The sequence below is a fragment of the Chlamydotis macqueenii genome, chromosome 9 (genome assembly GCF_036417535.1).
Source record: "Chlamydotis macqueenii isolate bChlMac1 chromosome 9, bChlMac1.mat, whole genome shotgun sequence".
NCBI lineage: Eukaryota > Metazoa > Chordata > Aves > Otidiformes > Otididae > Chlamydotis > Chlamydotis macqueenii.
Window position 1 is genome coordinate 370821 of NC_141564.1, and position 18191 is coordinate 389011.

Consider the following 18191-nt stretch of genomic DNA (forward strand, 5'->3'; position numbering starts at 1 on the left):
ATGGAGAGCAGCCCTGAGAAGAAGGACTTGGGAGTAACGGTGGACGAGAAGCTCCACATGAGCTGGCAATGTGCGCTCACAGCCCAGAAACCGACAGCATCCTGGGCTGCATCCCCAGCAGCGTGGCCAGCAGGTCGAGGGAGGGGATTCTGCCCCTCTGCTCCGCTCTGGTGAGACCCCACCTGCAGCACTGTGTCCAGTTCTGGAGCCCCCAGCATCAGAAGGACAAGGACCAGTTGGAGAGAGTCCAGAGGAGGGCACGCAGATGATGAGAGGGCTGGAGCAGCTCTGCTGTGAGGCCAGGCTGAGAGAGCTGGGGCTGTTCAGCCTGGGGAAGAGGAGGCTCCGGGGAGAGCTGAGAGTGGCCTTCCAGTGCCTAAAGGGGGCTGCAGGAAAGATGGGGAGAGACTGTTCAGCAGGGCCTGGTGTGACAGGATGACGGGTAATGGTTTTCAACTGAAAGAGAGCAGATTTAGATCAGACGTAAGGAAGAAATTCCTCACTGTGAGAGTGGTGGAGCACTGCCCAGGTTGCCCAGAGAGGTGGTTGATGCCCCATCCCTGGAAACATTCCAGGCCAGGTTGGCCAGGGCTCTAAGTGACTTGGTCTGGTGGACGGTGTTCCTGGCCAGGGCAGGGGGGTTGGAACTGAGTCATCTTTAATGTTCTTTCCGACCCAAACAAATCTATAATTCTACGAACAAGAATATTATGCCAGTATATATATTTGTGGAGAATTATGGAAAAAAAAAATCTGTGAATACTTATGAGAACAGCAGCAGGGCTCCTCTAAAAGGAGGTGAGAAGGAGGTGTAAAAAGAACTGATTCTGTGGAACAGCAAGAGCTATGGGCAGAAATAATATCAATATAACAACCCAACAATACAACTGCTGAAAACCATGGTTATTTTATATTTGTAATACTTCTATTTATGTTAGCATCTTTCTGAAAAGAAATAATTTATTTTAGATTAAAATTTTACTAAAAAACAGAGGGAAAACCCCATTAGAAAGATAATTTTAGATAGAAGAAGAAATGACTAATATTAGGAAAGAATGGCAACTGTGGATTCAATACTTCCTATGGGATAGGAAACCTCTGAATCACCAATAAGTTTTCAAGAAAAAGCAGGTAGATCTTATTTGAAACCTACTGAAAACACACAGTAGCAAACTGCATGTTAACAATAATTTAACTGTTTGAATCATTGTACCCAGGTAATGTAAACCAGATGTTTTATTGTGACATTATATTAATATCAAATGCCAGAGGAAAAACTTACAGTGTAAGCAATGAGGAAAAAATCAAGATAAAATCCTCACCAATATATACTCACATATCAAATCTACTTTTATGACGTAAAATAATAAATTAATTTCTGAAAAGAAAATCACTAAAACCTGTTGCTAAACTCCAGCTATAAATTCTATGCAATTCCTGGAAAAAGGAAAGTATAGAAGACTACTTCTTTGAAAGCTCAAGTTTATAAAAAATGGTTATCAATTTTGTCAAATTAAAATGTGGTGCAACTCTTTGCCCCAACTAATGGCGACATTACAAACACTCTGTTGCTGAAGTTATAACGGGGCGCAGAAACACAAACCTAAAGAGAGAAATGCAGACCACATTAACTCACCAGGGCTAAAAATCTTGATTGTAGAAGTGTTAGATTTCAATAAGCAAAGCACAGGAAAGGTGTTTGTCTTATTTCAGACCCTAAGTGAAGATACACTGAAGGTTACACCTGCAAACAGGTATATTCTATTGAGGAAAGTTTTACCCTGTCCCCTGCCACTGAGATTCACATACTATTTGGGAAAGCAGACCTCCAGGTGTAAATTTTACACCTCCCAGGTGTAAATAAGATGATGTCTACCAAAGCTGTTGATGAGGAAAACAGGACTTCGTTTGGAAATGACAACTTTCAAGTTAATCACAAAAAAAAAAAGATAAATATGAAGTCACATCTGTAACTAAAGGTGTTTTTTTTTCCTGTACATAACCAGAATACAAAAGCAGCTTATTTAAAGAGAAAAAAAAAAAAATCTCGCCAAAGCAAGGTGTTTGAGTGCTACCTAGTCTCTTGAGCTACAAAAGTCTCAGATCTCAATCCCGTGCCTGCAAGTGCAGTCATGAATTCTCCCTTTCCAGACTGGGTCATAGCCTAGATGTCAGCTGTTTGCTGCAGTTGTCGCGTTAATGTGTCTTTGGCTTAGTATTTTCAGGAGACTGCTTCCTCTGTGAGCCGTGACCAACATGCTTGCGACATAACAGCTCTTAAAATTAATCCATCATTGAGAACCATGATTTAAAGAAGAAGCAGGGCAATAACTACTTGGGACACATAGTCCTGTGGAACTTTAGGGAAAAAGCATAATTATTTCAGATGTTCTCAGTGGCCAGTCTATCAGGAATAGGTTGTAAAACAGCTCTATAATTCTATATTTTGAGGTTTATTTAGTGGTGTTCCCATTGCCTTTCTTTTCCTGGCTGTATGCTCCTAAAGTCATGCTATGCTTCTATAACCCCAGGTACCTGTTGCACTTGGTGCTACTTATGTCAAATTAGATGGGGAATCCAGGAGGCTCATGACATGGCCATAAAAACCAAATGTGCTGGCACAGAGCATTGTAAGTACTGAGTTATTAGCAAGAAAAATATTGCTTTCTGGCCTACTTTTGTTGCTAATACCTCTGTCATTGTCTTACAATGAAACTATCAATGTTACTGGGATTTATCCTGTATTTACATTTACTGGCATGTCTTTTTATTTTTCCAATATTCACACATTATTGTATATTACTAAGTTCATACAAAAAGCCTGTTAGCCAAAGCAATCACATCTTTCATGAAAGTTATTACAGATCAATATTGCTAGATTATTCCATTATATTGCCACAGCATATTTGTCATTATTATTGTCATCTTACTATGAAGAGATTAATCATCCAAAAAAACCCTTATGGGATTCTTTAATTTCTCCAGGTCTTGACTCACAAAATTCATTCTTAAAAGAGATTTTCCACCACCTACAATAATGGAAGAAGAAGAAAAAAAGGAAAAAAAAAAAAGGGAAAAACAAATGAATATCAAGTACCATGAGATAAATAGATTGCTAAGATTCAGGACTCTGGTTATGTAAACATTACTGCATTCCCAAAACAAAGTTATCATAGGAGATCAGACCACGGTTACATTACCAGCGGCCCTACAACATGCTTCAAAGGACACTGAACATCCCATAATGCACCTAGACAAGTGTGAAATGTTTGTACATACAAAGAAAATGTTCCCAACCCCTGCGTGCAACTGGTTTGTAGAAGCTAAAACATGTTTAATGGCATCTCAACTTGCAAAACTACACACATTCTCATTTTGTTTTTAATTTACTCTCAGAAAAACAATTCATCAGGTATTAAATCATGTGGTTCAGTACAAACACCCATTGACCTGCTCAGGCATTCAAGAGTGGCAGTAATAAATGTTAAACTGTCATTTCAACATTTTTTTAAAATCAAAATTAATAGGCCAGTTCAAAACTCAGCACTTAGACTGCCTGAAGAGTCTGGAAAAATCTCTCCAGAAGTAGATGTTCAACTTGCATTTTCAGAGTCAGAAAAATAAAATAAATCCTGCATTACAAAGCATGCAATTGAGACAAAAGATTAATAGGAACAGTAAAGATGTAGCTATGTAACGATGGAGAACAAGTGGCTCTGGCTATCAGTAATTTTCCCAGCGTTCTCTTACAACATTACATATGTGCTTGAACACTGTGTCAGCTTTTAATATTGACTTTTGGTTTATCTTGTAACGTTACTAATATTAATCTGGTTTATTTCCTTCCATTTCACTGAGAAAAGTGAGGATTTTACATTGTTATTTGTATAGGTGGATTCCTGACACAATGAGTGATAAAACTGACAAGCGAGAACACTAGTGAGGTGTACATTTATAAACACACACATATGTGGAAGTGAAAAAAACACACTCCACAGAGTCTTATTTCTCCTACTGGCACATAGAAAAAGAAAATTACAAGCAAGCCTTGAGTTACCTGTCAATAAGCCACAGAATACTACTTGTGTATACTGACTGAAGAAGATGAGTTAAATTTCCTGTCACAGATCTTAGGCCTGACAACAGTGGTTTACATCTCAACATGAAATTTAACTTCAGATCTCTCCAGTGTTTCAGTGTCAAAATGGGTATTTTTAAAGTATTTGTAACTCACAATGAGATGCATTCACTTTTATCGTTAATTTTCAAAATAAAGCTCAGATTCCAGACAGTCTACCAAGGCAAGCCCACACCAATAATTTCTGTATTTTTCAAGTCTTGCTTGTATCCTGTCGCTACCTCACGTACAGTAACAGTAAATAAGTTTGAATAAAGGCTTAACATCTACACTTGAATGCCAAATATAGCCAGCTAAAATTCATCATTTTGATGTTTATTGTGGCTAATATATCATTATCAGTTACTAAATCATATTTCTGATAGCATACATACAAAAGAACTTCAATTAACTCTCAGACATATCGACAATACTCTGTAAAATAACCCTTATTATGTGAATAAAAGAAAAACCATCCTACTCGGTTGCATAAGTTCATCCTGTTTTACAACAACACACGCAATCTTTATTCCTTTGCAGTGAAACAGTTGCCTCTTTGAAGGGAAAAAAATCCATTTATCCAATCTGCATTCTAGAATTTAATATATGAAAAATAAATTACACCACCAAAACATTTTCTACTGGCAGAGTTCACACTTCTGTAATGTGCATGCACACACTGCTGAAATAACGCCACTTAATATCCTAGTGGTAATGTGAGGATTCGATGCAGAAGAGATTACAAACCACTTGTCATTCTGGTTCAGCCTGAGAAGGCTTTACAGCTGGTATGTTTGTAGCCCACCACAGGGATAACAGGACAGTGAATGCTGTACTGTACTTCCAAAAGCTCTTTTTATCTCTAGCAACATCGGGAGAATCAGCATGTAAGGCTACTTCCATTCTTATTTGTGGAAAACATGAGATAAGCATAAAGTCAGAACAAAACTGATATGCAAGTGGTGAAAGAAAAGACATCTTTCTACATGTTCCTCAGCTTGCATAGCCTTCAAAATGTTATGCAAGAATACAGTATATTAGAGGGAAAAAAAATAATTGAAAGGAGAAAAGAAACCTGGATAATATGCTTTCTCTTGGCCTTTTCACGCTACTGCTGGAAGTGACATTTCTTTAATTAAAAAAAAAATCCACAGAAAAAAATTTCTTGGCATGGAAATGACAAATGTAACTGAGAAAGAAAATAGTCACCTGCCCCAAAACCACTTACATGATGAACAATGACTGTTACTTTTCAGCTCTTGAACTTCAATACCTAACAACATTCTTCACATTAATTTTATGTCTAACCTTATAGATTTAACTATACACAAATTTAGAAGTCTAATTCTTAAAAAAGCAGAACTATGATCTGTTATAAAATACATTTATATGTACTTTTCAGTCTGGGATATACAGTACAATAAAATTAAGTGTATACAGGTAGCAGATGCTTGCCCAAATTCTGCACTGGTGTAAGCAAGATGAAATTTTCACTGTAAGTATTCTATATATTTTTTGTTTAGCATTTTGTGGGTGTTCTGGTTTTATTTAGTGAGGGGGAGCTACGGTGGCAGCTTCTGTAAGAAGTTTCTAGAAGTTGTTTCCCTTTTGTCCAGTGGACTCGGCTGGGCCTAGGGCAGACCCGCTGCTGGCCAGGGCCGAGCCAATTGGTAGCAGAATGTTCCCTGATAACGCCTCTGCGACAAAGTATTTAAGAAGGGGAAAAACAGGAAAAAAAAGGAGAAGAAGATGAGAAGATGTTGAGCGAGGGCAGAGAGGGGGAGGCGTGAGCTTTGTGGGCCTCCCGCTGGGCGGCCGACTGGGCCCGACTTGGCCTGGCCTGGCTGCAAGGAGTGAAGAGATGAGATGTGAATGAGATGTGAAGAGACCCTGAGAGGCGTCTGCCAGCCTGTTGTGAAGGATTTCTGGTGAGAGGAACGGCTGCAGACGCCAAGGTCAGTGCAGAAGGAGGGGGAGCAGTAATGCGGCTCCTGAGCAGAATTCCCCTGCAGCCCGTGGTGATGGCCATGGTGAGGCCGGCTGTGCCCCTGCAGCCCGGGGAGGCCACGGAGGAGCAGAGATCCCCCTGCAGCCCGGGGAGGACCCCGCACTGGAGCAGGGGAGGAATGTGAGGAGTTTTTCCCTGAGGAGGAAGCAGCGGCGTAAAGCGACATTTGATGGACTGACTGTAACCCCCATTCCCTCTTCCCCCATCGCTCGAGGGGAAGGTGGTAGGGATCATGTTAAGCCCAGGAGGGGTGGGGGGAGGTTATCTTGTTCTGTCTCATTCTTCTGCTGGTTTTAGCAATAAATGAATAGTTTTCCCCAAGTCGAGTCTGTTTTGCCTGTAACGGTAACTTTAAGGATCTCTCCCTGTTCTTATCCCAAACCACGAGCCGTTTTTCTTCTATTATCTCTCTCTGTTCTCTGGGAGGGTGGGGGGAGTGAGAGAGAGAGCGCATAGTCTGGTCCCGATCGGGGCTGAACTATGACAGTGGGTATAAGTGTATTTATCTATAATATAAGTTTATGTAAAGACAGGTGTACAATAACATATTTAATCCAAAAACTAGAGTGTGCATGTGTATAGACTCTTGAATAAGATTTTCTCTTTGTACAATCCAACCAACCCTAAAATCGAACACTAAGTCAATATGCTACACATGAAATACCTTTGTCCTATTTTTAAAGCAGTTACAGTAGATGTTTTAACATAGATATAAAAATTTATTTTCTTATAGTATTGGTGTGCAAGTATAAATTCCAAATAATTTTAATACTAACCAAAACATGCCAAAACTTCAAAAAATTACAGAAATACATATTTCAATAATCTCTCCTCTTGTGATACTAAGCAGCACACTGCAACAGGACCATCTGCCAGAATGGGAAGATCAGGCTGACTCCTAGAGGCACAGGAAAAGTAAAACATGCAAGTAATTATATCAAATGCCATCATGTATTTTCTAGACATTATTCTTTGATTTACTGTGGAACAAACTGTCAATAGCACTATTCCATTTAAAAACTTCCTTATGTACAAATAGTTGGGACAAACTATAGTTACCCTGATAATTTGTTAGCACATAGTTATTTCAAAGAAAAATATGGCATAGATTTTGTAATACCTATACTTTTTGCATAGATTAAAAAGATGTGGAATGGAAAGTATTGTAAGTGCATCCTGGTTACCATGGTCACATTTCATTCTCAACGTCATTTGGAGGTGCGAGTGTTAAAGCAATTCACTACCACATTGCTTACTCCATTGGCATTTCTTCATGAGAAAAAGAGAGAAGAGGAAAAGGATGAGCAGAATCAAATCTAAACAGCAACACTCAGCCAAGGCTTTGGATAAAAAGTCATAGCATAGTCAAACAAATAGACCAACTAAAATATTTAAGTGAAAATTAGCAACAAATACATTATTTAGGAAGCATCTATTCTCAAAATAAATTAATCTGGACTAGATGAGCTGAAGCACAGTGCTATCTACATCATATGAAGAAAGTAACGTTCGAAGGTTGACATATGGTAAGGATGCTAGGCTGAACCTTCCCTTAATTTAATCTATTTTCGAAGTTATAGAACTGGAGACAAGTCTCACATGACGGATTCATACTGTATAATGAAAAACCTCTGGGGGAAGCTGAAGAAAGACAGTGTGAATTGTGAAGCCTTGTTATAAAGGCACATAGAGAAACTGTTTCCTTCTCCAATACGCAGTTTTAGGATTTCTGACTTCTCCAGACTCAGCTTTCTGCTTTACTTAAAACTAGTATCTCAAAAGATAATTTCTCAGATTACAGGTTATTTGAAAATTGATCTTCCCTATTTTTACCTTAAAATATTCTACTTTAAGTAGTTAAACATTCATTGGAGGAGGAAGGTGCCTCCAGAATGTAGAAAACAGCGCTTGCTGAGATTTTGGAGATCTAGATTCAAATATTTTTTCTCTATCCCAGGTGAATGGCCTAAATCTCTAGTCTTTCTTTTTGGCCTTGGATTTGTCACTGCTATCCAAGCTCTCACTCCTCTGTGCAGGGGAGGAGTCATTGTGTCTTCTACTGAAAAAAGCACTAGCATTCTCAGTTAGATTAGTGACTTTACCTCTACTAAGTCCCTTCTCCCAGGTTGTTTTATCCCATATTCTATTACTTTCCCACAGATTGAAAAAAAAAAAAACAAACCAACCCAAAACCCTCTGCTTTTGTCTGTGTTTTGTGGATCAGAGTAGACAATAAAAATTTATGTTGCCTTACTTTTTTATTTCAATATTAGTGTATTCAAATCCTTCTGTCCCTCTTTTAATTTTCTCTTGCAGAACATTGTGTATTTTTGCTAGAATTTGAAATAAATCTGTTATTTTTAAAGCATTCCATTTTCATGCACCTCAGTATAGAAATCGCTCATTTCACTCTCTCATAAATCTTTACAAAATCAGCATTACTGAAACGTCTTCAAGGTAGATGTTTCTAAGGCTATGATCTGTATACCTGAACATCTTTCAGTTAATTGATTGCTTGAAGCCAGTATCAGCAAATCTGTTGCCTAAGAGTTTGTAAATCTAAGCTAAATTTCCAAGCTATGAAGAAGTCAAATGCCTTCATTAGATATATATATATATTTTTTTTTTTTAAATTCTGGAAATAATTAGCACAGTGAAAATTACCAGCTTACCTACTTCCCTCATCTTTCCAGTCCCTGTTAGTGTAGGTGCAATTTTACTTATGAAAAGCACTCCTGCTGTCATAGCTTTTTATACTCTTATTCTAATGCAGACACATCTAATTGAGAAGCTGATACTATAGCACTGTAGATTTTTTTATACAGTTGCAGCCACACCCACACAACAACTTTGACTGTGTAAGTAATAAAGGAAAATTTGAGTAAGACAATAGAAATCTTTAGACTTAGACAGAGCTATGCTTATTTGGCATTTGAAATGTAGGCTTCCAGGTCACTTTAAAACATGTAAAAATGGTACTTTAAAATTTTCCTCACTTTTCACCAAGAAGGGGCAAGCAACCATGTATTCAAATCCTTCTGTCCCTCTTTTAATTTTCTCCTGCACAACATATGTAAACATATGTAGTGAAGTAGCACCAACAACGCACAGGTATTTGCAAAAGAATAAAATGAAATGTTAAATAACTTTATAAAGAGCTAGAGCTCTTTTAAAAAGCTGCACTGATGCAGCTAAAGCAAATGCTACTTTGATCCCTGTGGGATAAGCTGTTGAAGAACAGTAACACACATATGGGCAATTGTTTCATGTAAGGCTACTAATGGCATATTGTGATTAACTTAAAAGCAAGAATGCAGATCTTGTGGAACTGAAGAATCTGTTAAGTCTCCTTTTTTTTTGTCCTGCCTCCAAACCCAGTTAGGTTCTTGGCAATGAGAAGATAGCCTTTGTTTAAATAAATATTCTCACTGTGCCCTCATACCTGTATGTTGTTTGTTATGCTGTATCTCACAAGATGTTCTGAAACAGTTAAAGAAATTGACACTTACAGAGATGACATTTGACAAGTATTACCAATATTCATACCATGATCTTGACACAGTTACATAGTAACTTTTTTTTCTTATAATTTCCTCACTGTTTCTACACAAAAGAAAATGTCAGTCACTCTCACATTTAAGGTAGTTAATGATGGCTACACAAAAATCTTGCAAAAATTAAGAAGCTCTTTCATAGCTCTTTCTTTTGGCGGGGGGCGGGAGGGGAGGATTGGGGGGGGGTGTGTTCTTTTTTTGGTAGCAGGATCTAAGCCCTGCAATCAGAGAGGCATCTTTTGCCAGTTTTATGAAATTCCATCAGTACCTCAATCTGTCAACATGGAGGTTTCTCTTTTGTGACCTACTAGTTGATTTTTCAGAACCTTGCTATCATGTTGCATGCAGCTTTATGGCAAGTATGATCACCTGAGGACACTTACCTCAAAATACAAACTTTTGCCCAACCATGCATCTGTGTCCTGGTTTCGGCAGGGATGGAGTTAATTTTCCTCGAAGTAGCTGATGTGTTTTGGATTTGTTATGCAAAGAATGTTGACAAAGACCCTGATCATAGGAGTTGTTGTGAATGAGACCGAGGGCACTGTCCTGCTTTCCAAGTCTTGCTAATGTGCAGATACAGGAAGCTGGGACAAAGACAGACAGCATAATTGACCCAAACTGGCCAAAGAGTATTCCATGCCATAAATGTCATGCTCATAAGTAGGGGTTGGCCAGGGGGGTATCAGCCTTCCTGGCATCCATCCTCTCTCTTGCTCGCTAACATAGTTCCCTCTCCCTTGCTAGCTCCCTTTTGCTCCTTTGCTTGCTGCTTGTTTTTGTTTCCGTGATCACTGCTCGGGACGGGCTGTATCGGTCATTGGGATGTCGGGTAGTGAGAAAACATATGTTGTTCATTTTGTATATCTTAATATCCTTATATTCTATTATTATTGTAGTTTTCCTTTACTATTAAAACAGTAAACTGTCTTCATCTCAACCCAGGAGTTTTCCTGTCTTCCCAATTCTCTCCCTCATTCCGCTGGGGAGGGGGAGGGTGAGTGAGCAACTGTGTGGTGACCAGGGCTAAACCACAACATTCTGTAATATTTATGGATACAAGGTAAATGCTCAGCTGGCTACTTCAGTCCTTTGTAAATAGAAGAATATGGAGAAGAGCCAGTAGAGGATGAGGATGGATGATACACCATCATTACTCCACAGCATTTAGCTTGGGTTACAGTGTAGAAAGAAGAATTCACCATTCATCAGGAAAAACACTTATTTCCAGCTTCCTTATTCCATGTAAGAGTGACATTAAAAAACCAAAACCAAACAAAACTGTTAATGTATGTTTTTAAGTCTGCCTTATTTTGGAGTTTTTAGGGTTGCTGTAATAAACATCAGAACTGAAAAGCAGTCGTATTCACTCTTTACTGTTGAAGATGTACACTGGAACAGGTTGCCCAGAGAGGTGGTGGAGGCCCCATCCCTGGAAACGTTCAAGGCCAGGCTGGATGAGGCTCTGAGCAACCTGACCTAGTCAGGGATGTCCCTGGTCCTTGCAGGGGGGTTGGACTAGATGACCTTTGAAGGTCCCTTCCAACCCTAACCATTCTATGATTCTATCTTCCATCTTTATCTTCCAAGCAGCAACAGAAAACCAGCTTAATTTTATAATTGGGCTTTAAGATCATAAACATAAATAGCTTAATAGAAGACAAAATGCTCCAAAACGACTGCTAAAATATTTATCTAAACACTTTAGATAAAGCCAAAAGTACAGTTTGCACTAAACTATTAGTTTCACATCATACAACTTCACCAGTACTACCCTGAAAGTGATTAATGCTCATATCTGATGAAATAATTTGCTCATTTACCAATGAAAAATTAAATAATAGAAGACTCGTTATAACACAGGCTTTAGATCTGTCTCCTTAGTCTGATCATTCTGCTATTACAGTTTGAAAAATGAATTATGTTTTAATGGATGTACTTGTGAGTCCTGTAAGATGTTCAGAGAAAAAGAAAAAAGAAAAAAACAACTGTTTGAGACAGGTAGAAGGACACCATTAAGAAGAGTAAATCTATCCAGTAATATTAAACTCTGCTTTTCCCAGTGTTGGGAAATTATTTCCCAATATTGTTGGGAAAATAGTTGTAACTGAAGGGGATAAAATACAGTAACTTAAAGAACCTAACCAGCAAGATGACTCTGCCTCCTAAGTACACTACATCAACAGAACGACTTCACGTGTTCACCAGTTAAAGCAAGTCTCCAACTGTGCTAGGCTAGGGCACAGGCAAGCTGTTATTGCTGCTCTACAGTCACTTCTTAAATACTCTTTTGCTTTCGGACCGGCTACTCAGGGACAATGTCCCACCTGTCCTCCGACTAATTATGCAGTATCAGTACTGTTACTTGTATATATTTGTGCCTCCCGCTGTATATAACAGGCTTCTGTTAAAAAAAACCCAGCACTCTATAGTTTTCGATAGTAATCAATAAGCAGAAGTGTATGGATGTTAATATTTGCTTAAGAAAGGTAGCTGGTGTAGGTTAGCAGCAATTTAAAGAGAAGGCTGGTTTATCTGGATTGAATGACCATCTTCACAGTTCACCATTATTTCTGCTTCTTGATATACTGAAATTCACATGAAATAAAAATCTTCAGTTTATTGAAACATATAGGAAACATTTGTGTTAAAGTTTGAACATTTATAATGCACTTAAAACTTAAGATCTACTTAAATGACTTCCACATTTTAGGCATGCAATCAAGATCAATATGAAATCAAATCAGAACTAGTTGCTGCCTGTTATGTCTGTGAGATTGGATGTGTTTTGTTCTTCTGGCAAATTACTAACCTTTTTTTCAAATTGCTTCATTTGACAATTGCTACAAAAGTCTATGCTTGCATTTGCTGTAGTACAGAAAGTTATAGAAAGTACTACTTCGTTTACAGTGACAGGATCACATCTGCACAGGATAAGAATTTCCTTCTCATGTGCCCAAAAAAAAAAAAAAAAAAAAAAACCAGGCTCCTCTGGCACTTATTAGACATAGTCCATTTTTCAGTCTTTCTATGGGATGTCCAGTTCAGATATACTAAAGAATGTGGAGTGCAAAACCTAATATGCTGTGCCAAAGAAACTGTTCTACAAGAAAGAAGTTCTCTCAGACAATCAGGTTGAAATTTTGGACAATAGTGTGTACTTGAAAGTTTGTACAGATTATTCTCAGGATCACAATAGTCATCACGCAAGCCCACATACTTCCTGCCCCTATGTTTCCTTTTGTTTTGGAGAAAAAAAACCCAAACCTACTATTAATAGCAAGAAAAATGTCAAGTACATGGAGAAGAGAAAAGATTTCATATGTAGCAACTGCGAAGCTGTTCATTTCCCCCCTACTTTACTCACTCATACTCAGAAACAACAACCCACTGCAGCTCAGGGATTTGCTCTGCATGCATGCGTGTGCGTGACTCCCAAAAACTTCCACTTAAAGTACCTGAAAAACATTTTAGTAAAATACAGGAGGAAGATGGAATAAAAAGCTTCAAAAAAACCAAACGGTCTTTTCCTTTGGGGAATGCAGTAGTTGTGTTTGAGGAAGAGATCTGCTGCCTTGACATGGTCTCTTCCCTTCCCCTCCATTACATACCTGGTTTATTCCCATATTTGCATCTTTCCTCATTGGTTTTCACAGAGCTAGCAGTGGAAAAAAAAAAAAGACGAGAAAATAAGCAAAAAAAAAAAGCAAAGTTAAAGATCTTTATCACAGATGCTTACAGCACAGGTGCTTTGGACGCTAACTTCTACCTTTACACAGACTTGTGCACACAGATCAGGGAAACAATCCAAGAGCAGAAGAGTGACAGTGCAGAAGGGAGCGGCTATGTGCCGAGGGGAAAGCAGCACTATCAGAGGGAATAAAAAATTACCCTTGAGGATCAGAGTCTTCAATTATGAGCACGACACTTGCCATTTATTAACATGATTAAACCGGCAGGCCTAGATAAGGCTGCCATAACGAGATTATTCCACTATTTAACAGAACAAAGGATGCTAGCTAACATTCCTTTCTAGATCAATAAGACACTGACAGGTTTCATTGGAAACCATTTCTTTTTGTTTTGTCCTCCTTACTTCAGTTCAAGGTTTCCTTGTTACAACTTTAGGTCTAGGCTACACTTCAAATTTTTTTGTGGTGTTTTTTTTGTCCTTTTCTATGGAATCTGCATCTCCTTTAACAGAGTATGTGCGTACAACTGGCAATTCTTCTTATTACAGAGGAAGTCTTCCGTCATCCCACTGCTCCCTTCTTGGATACTTCTTGCTTCCCTAAGGGCAAATCACACCTGACCAATTTGGTGGCCTTCTATGATGGGGTTACAGCATTGGTGGACAAGGGATGAGCAACTGATGGATTACCTGGCCTTGTGCAAGGCATTTGACACTGTCCCGCACGACATCCTTCTCTCTAAACTGCAGAGACATGGGTTTGATGGACGGACCACTCGGTGGATAAGGAATTGGCTGGATGGCCACACTCCAAGAGTTGTGACCAACGGCTCCATGTCCAAGTGGAGACCAGTGACAAGTGGTGTTCCTCAGGGGTCGGTACTGTGCCTGGCCCTGTTCAGCATCTTTGTTGGCGACATGGACACTGGGACAGAGTGCACCCTCAGCAAGTTTGCCAACAACACCAAGCTGTGTGGTGCCATTAACATGCTGGAAGGGAGGGATGCCATCCAGAGGGACCTTGAGAGGCTGGAGAGATGGGCCCATGCCAACCTCATGAAGTTCAGCCAGGCCAAGGGCAAGGTCCTGTACCTGGGTCATGGCAATCCCAGGCACAAACACAGGCTGGGCGGGGAATGGATGGAGAGCAGCCCTGAGAAGAGGGACTTGGGAGTGATGGTGGATGAGAAGCTCAACATGAGCCAGCAATGCGCCCTTGCAGCCCAGAAGGCCAACGGCATCCTGGGCTGCATCCCCAGCAGTGTGGCCAGCAGGTCAAGGGAGGGGATTCTGCCCCTCTGCTCCACTCTGGTGAGACCCCACCTGCAGCACAGCGTCCAGCTCTGGAGCTGGACGGACTCCTGAGGGACACCACTGGTCACCGGTGTCCACTTGGACATTGAGCCGTTAACCACCACTCTCTGAGTGCGGCCATCCAGCCAACTCCTTATCCACCGAGTGGTCCGTCCATCAAACCCATGTCTCTGCAGTTTAGAGAGAAGAATGTCGTGCGGGACAGTGTCAAATGCCTTGCACAAGTCCAGGTAGATGATGTTCATTGCTTGTCCCTTGTCCACCGATGCTGTCACCCCATCATAGAAGGCCACCAAATTGGTCAGGCACGATCTGCCCTTCATGAAGCCATGTTGGCTGTCACCAGCCACCTCCTTGCTCTCCATGTGCCTTAGCATGGTTTCCAGGAGAATCTGTTCCATGACCTTGCCAGGCACAGAGGTGAGGCTGACCGGCCTGGAGTTGCCCAGGTCTTCCTGGTTCCCCTTTTTAAAAATGGGGGTTATGTTCCCTCTCTTCCAGTCATCGGGGACCTCACCAGACCGCCACGATTTCTCAAATACGATGGCCAGTGGCTTGGCAACTTCATCTGCCAGTTCCCTCAGGACCCGCAGATGGATCTCATCAGGTCCCAGGGACTTGTGCACCTTCAGATTCCTCAGATGTTCCCGAACCTGCTCTTCTGCTACAGTGGGCAGTTCTTCATCCTCCCAGTCCCCGCTTGTGCCTTCCACAGCTTGGGTGGCGGGACAAGAGCCCTTATTGGTGAAGACTGAGGCAAAAAAAGTCATTGAGTACCTCAGCCTTCTCCATGTCCTGGGTAACCAGGACACCAGTTTCCTTCTGGAGGGGGCCTACATTCTCCTTGGACTTCCTTTTGTCCCCTACATACCTATAGAAGCTTTTCTTGTTGCTTTTTATATCCCTGGCCAGATTCAATTCTGTCAGGGCTTTAGCCTTCCTCACCCGATCCCTGGCCACTCACACAGCCTCTTTGTAGTCCTCCCAGGCTACCTGTCCCCGCTTCCACCTTCTGTACGCTTCCTTCTTTACTTTCAGTTGGTCCAGGAGCTCCTTGCTCATCCACGCCGGCCTCCTGGCCTTTTTGCCCGACTTGCTCTTCATCGGGATGCACCTCTGCTGAGCTTGGAGGAGGTGCTCCTTGAATATAGACCAAATCTCCTGGGCCCCTCTTCCTTCCAGGGCCGCCTCCCATGGCACTTGGCCCATCAGGTCCCTGAAGAGGCCGAAGTCCGCCTTCTTGAAGTCCAGGGCAGAGAGCTTGCCATGTAGTTTCCTCACTGCCCTGTGGATCTTGAACTCCACCGTGTCATGGTCGCTGCAGCCAAGGCTGCCCTTGAGTTCCACATCCCTCACCAGCCCCTCCCTGTTGGTGAGCACAAGGTCGAGCATGGCACCCCTCCTTGTCGGCTCCTCTATCACCTGCAGGAGGAAGTTGTCGTCCACGCATTCCAGGAACTGCCTGGACTGCCTGTGCACTTGTCAAGATAATTTGTCTAATTCAGGTTTTATCCAACAAATGACATTTACACTAATTGTAGCCAGCGCACAATTTTAATCTAGTTCAGCGAAGTCCATCCAAAAGCTGCAGGCGCTTTTACTTTGGTTTAGTTTAGGCTTATTTCAGTTGAACACAACTTGATTTAGTTTATACCAAATCAAAATAGAGTAAGTCTTTACAATAAGCATCCATAGAGCAGTTTAGATGAGCTTCAGCAAGTTTGTTTAAAAACATTTTAAATTACACTCTTACATCTTTAGGTAAGACCTTTCATAGCCTAGGACACCTTGAGACAAAAATCCTGATCCTTTCCTACCTTTGCCTTCTACTCTTCTTTCCTTCTTCCTTCCCTTGAACACATTATCGAGTTTTAACTGATTTTTTGTAACTGAACAAAGTATAAATTTATGGTACACCTAGCCAAGTAAACATATCTGATGGTTCTTCATGATGAATGCTCCTATGGATGTTGAAAATTAAATAAGGAAAATTGTTCTTAGTTAAAAAAGGCAACAGAAAAGAAGAAATAATTATTTTCCTAACTTGAAGCAGGAAGAAACGAAATAAGACAACAGATGAGAACACAAACTTAACCTTTGGTAACACAAAAGTAAAATTACTCTAGATGTTTCCCAGGACAGAGAGCAACAGTGTTAAGAGATGTACTACTTAAAGTAAGGCAAGTGAAGAATATTATAATTAAATGTTTCTCTGGAAGAACAAGCACTGACAATAAACATGTAAACAACAGATACTCAGGTACAGCAGGAAACATTTACTTAATTAAGTAGAAGATGGTGGTGGTTGCTTACCTTGAGAAACTGTTACACCTTCATGACCTGAAAATCATTCTTGGCAGGTAGAACTATATCGAACATGGTACCTTTGAAGAAAGCCACAAATATTAAAGCCATGCATAGAACTTAAAATAAAATGGGAGCTTAAACATTGCAATTCAGTGTGATACCGCTGTCTCTATACTAAAGAGTAGTTACAAGTGGACAAAAAACAGCCTAGACAAAAGAAAAAAAAGTAATCTCTAGGATACCAGTGATACAGAAAACCAAATTAAGAGTAAATAATGGTAACAGAGAATTAACTAAAATCACTTTAGTATCTTTAACATAGCTTAATTGAAATGGATGTGAGAATACTCCAATTCATCTTCAAATAACAGCTCAACTACTACTGAAAAAGGAATTTTATAACCCCATGTGACAGTACTGAATTATCATGGGCTCACAAACACCTGAACTTCACAGGAAACAAACACTTAAGGACTCAATATCAGTTATACTTCTTATCTCAAATTTATAAATGAATGTTTCACAGGGTTAAGAATTTAGTAATGTTCATGAGAAAACAGAACAAAACAACAACCCAAAACCCAAGAGAACTGAGTGCTTTAGGAAGAAAAAACCCACCACTTATATTGCTGTCTTCTGCAGGGAAACCTTGATCCACCAATAAGGAAAGGTCTGAAATGCCAATAATGCTACTGCAATGCAACACAGATTGCATTCCAACTGTTAAAAGTCTGAATTTTCCTATGTCAGTTCGGTTCTTGTGATGGATTACATGAATATACTGAAGAGTATTGCAGCACGACCAAAGCACTCCCAAATCTTCCCCCAAACCTTATGGATAAGACCTAGCAACTGCATACATCCAGAGGTGGCACATCATGGATGAAGTCAGAGGTACTACCAGACATCCAAACTGTAACACAACATCACAGCACTGATAAACCAACATGGCTTTGGACAGAAACACCTGACAACAATATTCATGTCTTTCCAATACAGCATTATTTCCTCAGAGAAACTATTTCCATTTTCCAAGCAGCTCTACTGTTTACTTAGATATTTGAATTAGAGACAGTGAAAAAGCAAAAGAGATTTCCCTATGTATTTCAGGCTTAACAAACATTCTTCTTATAATAATTGTTTAATACTGTGTGATACCATTACCATGAAAGTGTTCAGTTATTTTGGAAATACAGTTTT

General features: G+C 40.1%; 1 protein-coding gene and 1 long non-coding RNA gene across 2 annotated transcripts in view; both read right to left on the reverse strand.

Annotated features, from left to right (window-relative positions):
• FBXO36 (F-box protein 36) overlaps positions 1–18191 on the reverse strand; it is a 32063-nt gene that overhangs the window by 5819 nt on the left and 8053 nt on the right. The window lies entirely within an intron of this gene.
• LOC147599589 (uncharacterized) lies at positions 9885–17109 on the reverse strand. The gene is made up of 3 exons (XR_015259313.1): positions 16998–17109; positions 13291–13337; positions 9885–10266 (listed from the first exon to the last, which is right to left on the reverse strand). It is a non-coding gene; the product is annotated as an uncharacterized LOC147599589 (long non-coding RNA).